The sequence below is a fragment of the Ricinus communis genome, chromosome 5 (genome assembly GCF_019578655.1).
Source record: "Ricinus communis isolate WT05 ecotype wild-type chromosome 5, ASM1957865v1, whole genome shotgun sequence".
Classification (NCBI taxonomy): domain Eukaryota; kingdom Viridiplantae; phylum Streptophyta; class Magnoliopsida; order Malpighiales; family Euphorbiaceae; genus Ricinus; species Ricinus communis.
Window position 1 is genome coordinate 19,245,587 of NC_063260.1, and position 14,509 is coordinate 19,260,095.

A 14,509-nucleotide genomic window follows, 5' to 3' on the forward strand; every position below is an offset into this window, starting at 1 on the left:
ATAAATAATCAGTCATTTGTTTGTGTGTTACATAGTTTTATTATTATTTTAATTCTAAGATTAAATTGAATAAATGCTATTTAATAAGAGATTTAATATTTAATATTATCTTACAAAATTTTAAAATAATAATAAATTAATTATTTTTAAATATTTTAAATTTTTATAAAATTTTAAAATTTTATTAATAATAATAATATAAAAATTATCTATTACTGTCGAGCAACCTCCCCAAAATTGACGTTGTCATAGCCATCATCCAGCAAGAGGAGACTAGAAGCGTGATTATGAGCACAACTAACAGTTTCGACAACACAGAGAATAAGGCCTACATCTCTTACCTCTTACACCCTCGGGGCGAGCTCGAGCGAGAAGCCGAGAGGTGCGACCACTGCAGGAGGCAGGGGCACTCTCAGGATCGCTGCTGGAATCTCCATCCCCATCTGCGGCCGGGTCTTAGTAGGGTTGAGAGAGGAAGAAGCGGGAGACGAGAGAAAGAATAGAGAAGGAGATTTAGCGGCTTAGGCATCACAAACTCCTCTAACCCTAAGGGTTATGAGGAGGCGTCTGGATCGAGTTAGGAGGTAAGTAACGGGTCGGTCTCTTTTAATTTAATCCGACTCGGTTTCAGCGATCCGACCCGACCCAACTCCAGCAACTAGGCTGACCCGGATCCGACCCATTTTGTTCTACAGACCTGACCCGACAGAAAAATCATAACTTTCTCAATTGATTTCTCAGCTTCAGTCAATTATTCAGCTCCAGCAACCCCGTGGGTCAGGTTTGGTATCTAAAAATTATGTAATTTCCTTAAATGCCTCTCAAAATTGGATCATCAATTCCGGGGCAACGGATCACATGACATGGGATGCAATAAAATTGCACAATTTTGTACCTACTAATTCCCAACATATGATCGTTGCCAACGACGATCAAGCTGAAATCTCTAATTTTGGCTCCTCAAATTTATTGCATAATAATATCCATAATATTCTTTTTTTGGCAGATTTTAAATCTAACTTATTATCTGTCGGTAAGATAACTAGAACTCTAAATTGTAATGTTATATTCTCAGCGACTGCAGTATTGTTTCAGGATCGAACCATAGGGAAGACGATTGGTGAGGGTCGCTTTAAAATGGCCTCATATTATCTCACGTACCTCCACTAACCAAAGGTCTTGTCTCGACCAACCCTGTCAATCAAGAAATGTTGATACATCGGCGGTTTGGGCATCCGTCCGATCGAGCCTTAGACCAGTTTTTTTGTCTAAAACTGAATTCTAGTTGTTGTGACATTTGTAAATTTGCTAAAACTGAATAAAAAGCCCGTTGGATGTAAATGGGTGTATAAAATAAAATACAAGCATAATGGAATAATTGAGAGATATAAGGCTAGGTTGGTAGCAAAATGGTTCACTCAAACTTATGGGGTGGATTATCAGAAAACCTTTGCTCCAGTAGCTAAAATGAGTATTGTTCGTATTTTATTGTCTGTTGCTACTAACTCAGGATGGAGCCTATTTCAAATGGATGTTAAAAATGCATTCCTCCAAGAGTCCCTAGAAGAAGAAGTCTATATGATCCTTCCTCCAGGTCACAAATCTACCTCCGATCATTCTCTGGTATGTAAGTTGAAAAAGGCAATCTACGGATTGAAACAGTCTCCAAGAGCATAGTATGCCAAGCTAAGCCATTTTCTCTTAAAAATCAATTTCAATAAATGCGCCTCTGATTCCTCTATGTTTGTAAAGCACACTCATACATACACTATTATTATTCTCGTTTATGTCGATGACATTATCATAACCGGTAACAATAATGAGGAAATTGAAAAGGTTAAGCTAAAACTAAAAGGAGAATTTGATATCAAAGATTTAGGTCAACTATCATACTTCCTTGGGATAGAAATAGCCAAATCACATAAAGGTCTATTTTTGTCTCAAAGAAAGTACGTTCTTGACCTATTAAAGGAAATAGAAAAAATAGGAGTCAAACCAATAAAGGTCATCACAGAAACAAGACAACAAGAACCAACAATCAAGGACTAAAGGTCAAGGCCTCAGTACAGATCATCACAGGCCTTAAATCAGGGAAAAGGAGCAACCTTTGTTTCCTAAGGAAGAAAGGTCGCTTCCACCTTTCCCAGCCTAGAAAGGGACGTTGACATAGAGCATAGGGAAGCTACTAATAGCAAGAAGACCGTTATACTCAAACTTGTATATAACAGAACATTCATATGCATATAATCTCAGAATTCTTGGTTATATATTTCATCACAGATTAATAAAGCAACAAATTACATTTTCTACAACAAGGCGTTAAGTAACGACGGAGGAGGAGCTGATAATTCAGAGTTAATTTGTAAAACCTTGTTTGCATGGAATGACGCTGTTTCTCCACATTTAGCAGCGGAGAGAGAGAATGATATTGTGGAGGATGTTGCTGTTTTAGAGAGTTTAAAAAAATGAGCTGGAAGTAATTAACAAAGATAAAAATGGAAAATTTGATTCTTTTTGTATTGTTGAGACTGCTGGTGGTGTTGCTAGTCCCGGTCCTTCTGGTACTTTACAGTGTGATTTGTATAGGTACGTGATATTTCCTTTTATGTGTCTTAATAAGCTTGAATTGTTTTATTAATAATTTATTTTGTTTTAAAACATGTTAATAGACCTTTTCGGTTCCCTGGTGTACTTGTGGGAGATGGGAGGCTAGGTGGTATTTCAGGAACAATTTCTGCTTATGAAAGTTTAAAACTTCGAGGTTATGATATTGTTGCTGTTGTTTTTGAAGATCATGGCCTTGTTAATGAGGTCCTACTACTCTTATATTTGCGTAATAGGTAGTAATTTTGAAGCAATTCTTTGCTCAATTGGTACTTTCTTCTATATTATAGGTCTTATTAGGAATCACTTTTATAGTGTTCGGGTAAGTCAAAGATTGCAAGAATTCAAATGAATTGAATTCTATTTAATATATTCTCATGTTTGGAAATGTCTTATTTTTTAGAATACAATTCTTTCAACTCAAGAAAATAAGGCATTTTGAAAGAAATGAAATCGTACAATAAACTACATCATTTTGCAAGAATTCAGTTGATTTGAATTCTTGCACGTAATCATTCCAAACTAGGTCAGTTTGCCTTTATGAGTCAAGTCTTTTTAATTCTTTTAATGTTTTATATTTTGCTAGGGTGCCTGTGATATTACTGCCACCTGTTCCAAAAGATATGTCAAATGACCTGGTGGAATGGTTTGCAGATTCTGAAAAGATTTTTAATTCCTTGAAGGACATAATGGTATCTGATTTTTAAAAGAGAACAGAAAGATTGAATGATATGCTGAAGAAGACAAGAGATGTCTTATGGTGGCCATTTACTCAGCATAGACTTGTTCCAGAAGAAACTATTACTATAATTGATTCAAGGTGTGGAGAGAATTTTGCAGTATACAAGGTTAGTGTTGTAACAAACAAATGAATCACTGTTTACAAACCTGTTTTCAACTTTTATTCATGTTGACCAATTGATAAAGTGAGCCATATTTATTATTTTATCTAGGTTTATAGACAAATTATTTATGTTTTTCGTGCTTGTTGTCGATTGTGTGAGAAGTTCCAATGTAAAGCACTTATTTCTCTAACAACTCAAGCTAATTTCATTGTCTTTCAATTACAGGCTCAAAATAAGTCCAAAACTGAACAGTTAGATGCATGTGCTAGTTGGTGGACCCAAGGGCCTCATGCTACTCTACAGGTCCTCGTTGTTACATGTTAATGTTTCTCTACGCTCTCTGTAATGATGTCTGAAGGTCAGATAGACACTATTTTACTATCTTAGATGCCGTGCTTTATTTTCTATTTTACTATCTATTTTACATGTTAACGTAGCCGTGATGGAGCATTTTTTGTTAACTGGTGGTCACTTGGTTGTGGTTTACTTTCAGGTATTAGCTCTTAAAGGGTCTTACCATGGTAATACACTGGGAGCTACGGAAGCACAAGCGCCATCATCTTATACAGGTTTCCTTCAGCAACCATGGTATGGATTCTTATTTTAGTCCTAGAAGCATAATTTTTTATTACTAAAGCCAGAACATCAAGTCAATTTGAATATGTAACACTGTCTTGTAAGTGTTTGTGCTTAGTACAACATTGAGCTGGCTAATGTGCAGCCCCATGTTTATTTAATTTTAGTATTTATTACATACTTTTCAAATGCAAATGATATGATATTGGTTGAAAGTCATATGGCAATGATAAGTGAAAGATTCACAATTTATTAATTCCACTAGAAATTATCAAACTCATTGAAAGCATTAGCATTTCAGCATAAAGGTTGAATCCCAGAAAATATGAGAGATTCAATTCACTAGTTGAAACATCTATGGCGGTCATGATTGTTACATAAGATCTGTACTAGTCCATTTTTGCAGCAATGTGACTGCATGTTAGAACATTTACAAGAGCCCCAACCTCTTTTTGGAGCAAAATATATTATCATTTTTCATGCTTATTTAGCTGGATCAAAACTGGAAACAATCTAGTTTGCTTGAAGGGGTAACTAGAGTAAGTATTACTTTAAGTTAAATTAGGTAAAAGTTTGAAATCAAGCAGTCAGTTTGTTAGGGCATAGGTATTCAGTTGCCTCAGCAAGTAGGCATTTAGATATGGTTATAGCACCGCACAAAACTATGGAAAAATCGATACCGTAGGGATAAATACTTGAGAGGAGATGGTGCAGATAACAACCTACCATCGATTGCTAGGGGTAGCAGAGATTATGATGCATATGTTGATTAAGAGTTCTTCTTTTGTCTCCTCAATTGAGGGAGAGAATGTGGCTATAGTGCAATTCTATAATTATGAGAATAATTCTTTTTGATTTTAACTTATAACAAATCCTAAGGGAAGTAATGTGAAGCAGCACAATGTCACTAATTACATGACGTAATTTGTGGAAGGATGGAAAACTTGTTGCTTTTGGAAATTTTTATCCGTCATGTGAGACAAACTTTTCAACGATCTTTAACATAATTAGGGTGGGTGAGTTGGGAGGAGGGTACGGTCGGGGCAATAGAGGAAGTGGGGAAAATTGAGAGATGGATTTTCAAATTATGCAGACAGCTTACATAAGGTCCATATGTAAAATTTTGTTGTTTTAAATATTTTAGTTTAGGGTTTACAGCTTCTTCAGTTTAGCATGGTAAGCGCATTCTTATAGGCGAGTCAGTGTGTTGGCTCTCTTACACGCTTTTGACTTGGAAATTCAATGGTTTTATTTTTATTGATTCCTAAAAATGTAATGTTCTTGTCATACAGAATGGCATTTGGCATTTGGCGTTAATGCAAAATTTAGTTGCGTACAATTTTTAGTAGTAGAAAAATAATGAAGCCATCAATGGTTTAATTTGATCAATCATTTGCCCTCTGTAATTTGACAGGTACACTGGAAGAGGCCTTTTTCTAGATCCTCCTACAATCTTTATGTGCAACAGCATATGGAATCTAAACTTACCTGATGCAATGCATTCTGAAATTGTAACTGATAAAGTCATGGGTTAGTAAACATGAAGTCTTCTATTCTTTCTTTTGACTCTGGCTACTATCTTTATTGTCACTATAGTTTCCTATCTTCTAACTTCTGCAGCGTTTGGCTCGCGTGATGAACTTTTTGATAGGAACAGGGACTCCTCAGATCTTTATGGATTGTATTCATCATATGTATCACAGCTGTTATCACAATATTTAGGATTAAAAGGAATTGCCCATATTGGAGCTTTACTTATAGAACCAGGCAAGAGAATCATTAGTATTTGGTATTACATATGCTATTATATCTCACAGTGTTCAGTTAATTTCTTAGAGAAATTCATGATGAGGATCCACTTTTTACATACTCTTATACTATGTTACTTGATTTTTTGCATCAAATATGTAACGTGATTTATTGGAGGTGCAATTGATTTTTTATCCCTGAAGCATAAAAAATGTACTTAAAATATTCATTTGATTCTGGTTGTAGCTCAATGCCCTTTTGCATGGACACTCCTACTCTGCTCATGCTATGGGATGCGCAGCAGCCGCCAAATCCATTAAATGGTTGAAAGATCCTAGCACAAACCCTAATATCATTTCGGAGGGAAGAATGTTTAGGGAGATATGTGGAAATTATATTTTTAATTTTTGTTTCTTTCTTGCAGGTAGTCATCCATCATCTACATAATATAGTTGACTGTTGACCACCAGATGCTACAGTTCTAATATCCATATTAATTAATTTCTTTTTTAAGAACCAAAAGTTTTGGCTAAAAGTGAACATTTGTCTGCTGATTTTCACAATAACTAAGAAAGTGAAAACATGTACTTTGTCTCCAATATAAATGGGAGAAAAAAGAGGGAAGATCAAATCATTGGCAAAGTAATATTCTGTTTACTACTATTAGCATGTTCATTTTTTTAGTGAGAATTGAAATCTTATATTCCGATGATACCTTGAGCCATTAATTTGTTATAAGATCTGCTTCTCATGGTACAGCAGTTGATATCAAAATATTTGACATATCTATTCAAAAGTAAATTAGTTTGAAACTTCCTCAATTGGCTAGAAATGGAAGCGATAGCTTCTCTATATATTTTTTTTCTTTTTAATATGAAAAATATAAATTTCCTGGATTAGGTTCTTATTTGATTTCCTAGTTCCCATGGTTCCAAGCTAAATTGCACATTATGAGCAATGGTGATGGAATATGCTGCCCTAACATCTCTTTTCACCTCCTTCTTCCAAAAACAAAAAGCAGAATAAATATACTGTTCTATAAATTGTTATAATTGGTTGTGCAAAGTTTGATTGTTGAGTAGTGTTATATTGTACTATTTTGAGTATTTAATTACATTTTTGTGTTTTAAGTTGAATTCATTTGTTCTTGAAATATGGGAAGATAAGTGTCTGTTGAAATATTGTTATCACTGTCAAGGATACTATATTTCTTTTGGTGTCTGCTGCATTTTTTATGAGTCAATTTGGATTTTGTTATTAGGTATTGAGAAATTGTCTACTCCTTATGCATTATGCGGAGAAGGTTTCTTTCTACTTGCTGAAGTAATATAGTTGGATCTAATGTTTAATGCTAATCTATCTCAGGGTAAACAGTATTTGTGGCAATAAGTAGGGCTTTATTTGATGGCTCTCCAATACTAAAAATATTTTATAGAAATTATCTAAAATAGTTTTTCTTGCCTTATTTTGAGTTGCAAAATCACTAATTAAATTTTTGTATTCAAGTGTAAAACCATAAATTTTTATCATTTTCGCAAAGTTTTAAACTTGAGCGTTGTGCCATATGGTCTTTGAGTACACTTCACATGCATCCAGTCGCATATGTTCACTCATGCATCATATAAGTTTCATGTCAAATACGTCGAGTAGCATATCGATCGGTCGGTCTTGGACATAATGCTGCAAGTTTTAAACAAAGCGAAAATGAAAAGTATACTAATAATACATTTTACTGAAAATTATTAAAGTATATTGAACGGTTCGAACAAGACTCGATGGATCAAAGTTTTCTGTATGGATGATGTTTGGCGCTCAAAACGTTACACTAAACTGTATGGTGATTGCGAGTAAACTGTACATGATATGCCTTTTCATAACATGTAGATGTTCTTCCCGACTTCCATGGAAACATGTATGTGATTAATGATGATAAGGCTTTTCAGGTTAGAGTGCCTAAGTTTTGTTATACATCTTTGAGCTGTTAAATTCTTCATGCTACAGGTCTCCTGCTGCAGATCCAAAAGCAAAAAGAGAATTATTTCTGGCATGACACTTGACACAAGTGATAAACAATTGGCTCTTCTATACCTTGCTGCTGTTCAAGGTATTGCATATGGTACACGCCATATTATTGAGCATTGCAATGCCCATGGTCACACAGTAAGAAAGCATCTTCATGCACTTTTTTTTTCTGCAGTTACATGTTTTATATTATGTATAAATATATAACTGGACCTCATATTTTTAGTTGACTAGTGTTATTAAGAGATTTCTTTTATATTGTAATAGTTTATCTTTTCAGTTATGTGTTTCTTAGTTAATGGAATGATGACTATATCACAAAATGTAATTTGTTTTAACACTTTCTATTCTTTCTTTTATTTCTTTATTCCTGGCAGATTGACATGTTGCTTGCATGTGGTGGCCTGTGAAAAAACCCTCTGTTTTTCCAAGAACATACATATATTATTGGTACTTATCTTCACTCTTTTTACTATTTACGTCTTAAAATTTTTTTCCGTAATTTTAAAATTAGTGTACATTATTTTGATCGATGAATAGCCTTTGTATGTGAATTTCCATTTATGCCACCGTGTGATGTTCATGTGTAGAGACGAGCTAAGAATAAGACGGTTGGTTTATGTGCTGATCCAACATTTAGATTAAGAAAAAGATTGGGAATTGGTTAACAATGGATATTCTTGCCCCTGCTATAGCTATATTGTTGCTTATCTGGTTCAACTATTGTACCATAAATTGTTGATACATGTGCATTTACTTGCAATTACCTCTACTGCAATTCTCCCTCATTATTTCTTTTCCTAGTTTGATATAATGTATGAATGAAATCTCAATGTTCACTAGTTATTAATTATTGTGAATATGCGAGGAAAGTCTTTCAATTTTGAATTGTTAGCTTGAATAGTTCATGGAACCTCAAACTGAATTTTGGATAGTTCATACCAGCAAGATTGGTGTTGAGTTTCATTGTTGGAAGAACTAAGTGGGTTTTGTATCAATCAGTATTTGCTATAAGTTGTTTGTACCATTAATGGTTTGAGTTGCTTTTGTTTCTTTGGTTTTTGGATGAGCGTGCTTCTTTCTGATCACTTTGCCCCTGGCTGCATTTGAGTTTGGTGTGCTGAATTATCATTTTTTGTTTTCCAGGAGAGAAAAAGGGAAATTTCTTGCAGCTCTTTATCATCCTTTTGACTCTGCATTTAAAGGCCCACCATCATCTTAGACTACAATTGCAATATATATTTTTTGTGTTGATCAGGTAGCACCAGTGAAGTGGTTGTAATATATGTCTTCCCAATCCATCTTCTGATTTTTTTTTTAATTTTCTTCTGACTTTATTTTTATTTCTTAAAAGTTTTTTAAAATCAAGTTTTAGAAATTGCAAAAAGAGAAAAAGAAAAAGAAAGAGAATCAGAATCCCTACTTAGAAAAGTTGTATCAAAACAGTTTTCGGGGTTAGAGGTTTGGGGGAAATTGTCCATCGGTTTGTGCTTATATTTTAATATTTTTATTTTTAAATCAATATAGAGTATCTATTATTTTTTGGTCTATTTTTATTGGTATGACTTCTGAAAGTGGATCTTTCTAGGATCAAAGTTATTAGTAGATTGACGTTGACGTTGTACGAAATTAATTAAAAATATTTCATTTTTGATAATTAAATAGATCGTACAACTTATAGATATGTAAGAATTTTAAAATAAAAATAAAAATAGAAATACTAGTATAAAAAATTAAAATATTAATATCAATTAGATGAGAATTTTAAAAATTTATCAACGAAATAATTTATTCAAAATTTGGTGTCTAAATCTAATATAGAGAAAATCCATACAAATCATGAAAGTCAAAAGAAGCTTTATTTTTCTCATAAAAAAAAGATATTTCTGATTAAGGATATCCTTATGATTGTAAGAGAGCAATTCCTATGCATTATTTTTCTAGGTTAAGGATATCCTTATGGAGTAGAATTACCGAACACAAATATCAGTAGTGCCTGGAGGTATTTTTGTGGCATACGGATGGGTCTCTTTCATTATTTTTTAGCTGTTGATTGTTTGATTCTATGACAATATGGATAATAAGCTCATTATGTCTATGCAGTTTTAACTAGTCATTCTTTAAATGTTCGTGAAGCTAGTGAAAATAACGAAATGGAGTCTTTTTATTTGTGATCAATCATTATTTGTGAAGACGAAAGCTTTTACTGTCAAAGATCATAGAGGAGAATGTCAGTTCATTCATTGCCTTTTATTTCTTTTTTGTTTATATTTTCTATGGAATATGTGAAATTAATATTCTATTCCATTGACAGTATACAAAAAACACTACCCACCTGCATTAAATGATAATGTATGGAGATTGGAGAAAATTGGCAAGGATGTATCCTTTCATAAGAAGCTAAATAATCAATGAATATTCAAAGTTGAAGAATTCTTAAGACTTCTGGTCAGGGATGCTCAAAGATTATGAAATGTAAGTGGGGGTTTGGGTTTTTGATTCAGTATGTTCCTGCCATATTCATATATTCTGATTTGCCTTTATTTGAATGTAGATACTGGGGTCTAGCATTTCAAACAAAATGTGGGATGCTTTGTGGCCTCAGTGGAAAGCTTTATGTTTATTGTCCTGAAGATTCCAGGGACGTTGGTGTTATTTTTAATAATATATATGAACTAAATGGCCTTATCTCTGCGGAACAATATTGTTCAACTAGTTCTGTTTCTGATGATCAAAAGGTTAGTCTTGCATTCTTCTACATATGTATATTTTGAATAGTCTTTTATTATTTTATCCTTCTTAGGTGTTTTAATGTCTCAGCACTTTATGTCTTAGCAGCAGCCAAATCCATTAAATGGTTCAAAGATCCCGGCACAAACCCTAATATCATTTCAGAGCGAAGAATGTTTAGGGAGGTATGTGGAAATTATATTTTTAATTTTTGTTTCTTTCTTGCAGGTAGTCATCCATCATCTACATAATAGAGTTGACTGTTGACCACCATATGCCACAGTTCTAATATCCATATTAATTGATTTCTTTTCTAAGAACCAAAAGTTTTGGCTAGAAGTGAACATTTGTCTACTGATTTTCACAATAACTAAAAAAGTGAAAACTATGTACTTTGTCTCCAATATAAATGGGAGAAAAAATAGGGAAGATCAAATCATTGGCAAAGTAATATTCTGTTTACTACTATTAGCATGTTCATTTTTTTAGTGAAAATTGAAATCTTATATTCCGATGATACCTTGGGCCATTAATTTGTTGTAAGATCTGCTTCTCATGGTACAGCAGTTGATATCAAAATATTTGACATATCTATTCAAAAGTAAATTGGTTTGAAACTTCCTGAATTGGCTAGAAATGGAAGCGATAGCTTCTCTATATTTTCTTTTTCTTTTTAATATGAAAAATATAAATTTCCTGGATTAGGTTCTTATTTGATTTCCTAGTTCCCATGGTTCCAAGCTAAATTGCACAATATGAGCAATAGTGATGGAATATGCTGCCCTAACATCTCTTTTAACCTCCTTCTTCCAAAAACAAAAAGCAGAATAAGTATACTGTTCTATAAATTGTTATAATTGGTTGTGCAAAGTTTGATTGTTGAGTAGTGTTATATTGTACTATTTTGAGTGTTTAATTACATTTTTGTGTGTTAAGTTGAATTCATTTGTTCTTGAAATGTGGGAAGATAAGTGTCTATTGAAATATTGTTATCACTGTCAAGGATACTAGATCTCTTTTGGTGTCTGCTGCATTTCAATTTGGATTTTGTTGTTAGGTATTGAGAAATTGTCTACACCTTATGAATTATGCGAAGAAGGTTTCTTTCTACTTGCTGAAGTAATATAGTTGGATCTAATGTTTAATGCTAATCTATCTAAGGGTAAACAGTATTTGTAGCAATAAGTAGGGGTTTAAAGTGGCATCACTCAATTGTTTAAAGTTTTTTATTTATTTTATATTATGGTATTTCTATTATATTTTTTAATTTCTTATACTTTCTATTTGTATCTAGCGTTTAATGTAAAGTAAAATATTTATCTTTCAAAGTAAAAGAGCTATTTCGATTTTTTTTTTCAAATCAGATATTAGATTTAAGGGAATAAATGCATTAGCTTTTAATGTGAAGTAAAACAACCACCTTAAAAGAGTCCTTCTAGTTTTTATTTTTAAATAAGAAATTATTTCTTTGTATTTTGGTATTTCTGTTATATTTTTTGCTTTTTATGCTTCCTATTTCTATCCCGCGTTTAGTGCAAAGTAAAAAAATCTATTATTCAAAGTAAGAGAGCCATTTCAGTTTTTTTTTTTTAGTTAGAATTAGGTTTAAACCAACACATGCATTAGCTTTTAATGTAAAATAAAACAACCATCTTTAAAAAAGTCTTTTTAGTTCTTTTTATTTTAAATCAAAAATTATTTCTTTGCATTTTGATATTTTTGTTATATTTTTTCGTTTTTAATGTTTTTTATTTGTGTCTAGCATTTAATATAAAGTAAAAATCAATCTTTTAAAGTAAAAGAGCTTTTTCAGTTTTTTTTTTAAATCATACATTAGGCTTAGATCAAAACATGCATTAGCTTTTAATGTAAAGTAAGACACCATCTTAAAACAGTTCTTTCAGTTTTTTTTTTTAAATCAGAAATCATTTTTTTGTATTTTGGTATTTTTGTCTCATGTCAACAAATTTTGAATTAATATTTCATGTCATTTCATTTCTTTGCTAGTTGTATAATAATCCACTTATTCTTCCTTTGATCATTCTATAAATTTTATTCTCCTCTCACTTATTCTTCACTATGTATTTCTAAACATAGAAAAAAAAAGAGATAATAATATATGCACAATATATATAAAAATTTCTAGCATATCAAAATAGTATTATATAGATATTTTTGTATTTATTCATATATATATAAAGAGAGAGTATATATATACTATTTTGAGTATAATATCAAATCCATTGGCATCACAACCATTAAAACCATCACTAAGAGCAAAATAAAACTCATTCAGAAGATTCATCAAACACCTTAGGTGCATGTTTTAAATATCAGTTGTAATTATTTTTTTTTCTTTTTTTACTATAAATCAACAAATCAGAAACTCACAATTTTTTTTCAAATTAATACATGTAACAAAGATTTATTCAAATAAACTTAATTTTTCAAATACTCATAAATAAGAGATTCACATCACTCGCTATTTTCTTGAAAAATAATAAAGAAAATCTATAGCCAATTATAAGAAAGCAAAAATTTTGACAAAAAAATTCGTAAGAAAATATTTTTTAATTCTTCTAAAAAGATACGTAGGCTACAAAAACAGCCCATAATTTATGTTAATCTATATATGCATTTTTTACTTTAAAAACAAATTGTTTCAAAAAAATATTTTAACATGTGGAACATTTACTATAAATTAGATTAACGACATACATTTTTTATTGTTTTATAATTATTTATTTTACTTATATAAATTAAATTATAAAGTCTTCTCATTTATGTATATATTATTTTGTTTATTATTAGTTAGCATGTTTCATTATGACTTTAAATTTGATAATTCATGATTGAGATTTTTTCTAGCTTGATCCTACAAGAGAATGATCAATGAGATAGGAGCATCAAAGAAAGATTAACTGACCCACTCCAACTATCAAGTCAGATAGAGAAAGAGAAAGAGAAATAATAAGATTAGAATTAAAATGAGTAACTTCGTATTCTACCTTATCCATCATGGTCTTTATATATAAGGCAATTAGAGTTTTAAGGTCTCTTTTACCCTATTGGTCCATTCATTTTCTTTACTCTTATTGTTTGCTTCCTTCTTGTGTTGTAGCTTTTCTATTGGCCGGTAGTATTATTATCTTTAGATGATGCCACCTGTCATGTGCCTGCTTCTTTGCTCTATTAGATCTCTTAAGTCAGGTCTATCTTAATGGCTCTTTCCAAAAAATGCGGTACATATGCAACATAGGGCTTTTATATTAAAGAATTTCATCCTATTAATTTTAGAATATTAATTTCAGGCGTATGAATAATAAAAGTCAATTTTCAATATGATTAGGTCTTTCAAGACAACTAGATAATTGTGAGAAAACTAAAAAAAAAAACATTATCTCATATTTTCTTATTAATGAATATCTTTTATATATTTCTTATTTTATAATCTAGCATTAACAAAACATGTGTGGCTTTATCATTTATGATGCCCTATATATACTTTAAAATAAGCAGGAAGAGTAATACATAATTTAATTAATAAATACGCTTAAGTTATGGTCTAAATCAAAAAGTATTTGTATGTGATTTAATTAATACTTATCAGTTCTTAAGAACAAAATAAAGCTTGTGGACATTTATATGAATAAGGAAACACTCTTTTACACAAAAAAAAAAAATAAAGCTTATTTTGATTTTCATGATTTGTATAGAATTTCTCTATGTTAGACTTAGACACTAAATTTTGAATAAATTATTTCGTTGATATTAAAGTTTTATCTAATTATTAATATTTTAATTTTTTATATTAGTATTTCTATTTTTATTTTTATTTTAAATTATTCACATATCTATAATTTGTACGAACTATTTAATTATCAGAAATGAAATATTCTTAATTAATTCCGTACAATGGCAATGCCAATTTAATAATAACTTTTATCCTAGAAAGATTCACTTTTGATTGTCATACCAATAAA

At 31.3% G+C, this 14,509-nt stretch overlaps 1 pseudogene; it reads left to right on the forward strand.

Annotated features, from left to right (window-relative positions):
- Positions 1–1,467: 1,467 nt before the first annotated feature.
- LOC8272764 lies at positions 1,468–10,758 on the forward strand (annotated as a pseudogene).
- Positions 10,759–14,509: the final 3,751 nt, after the last annotated feature.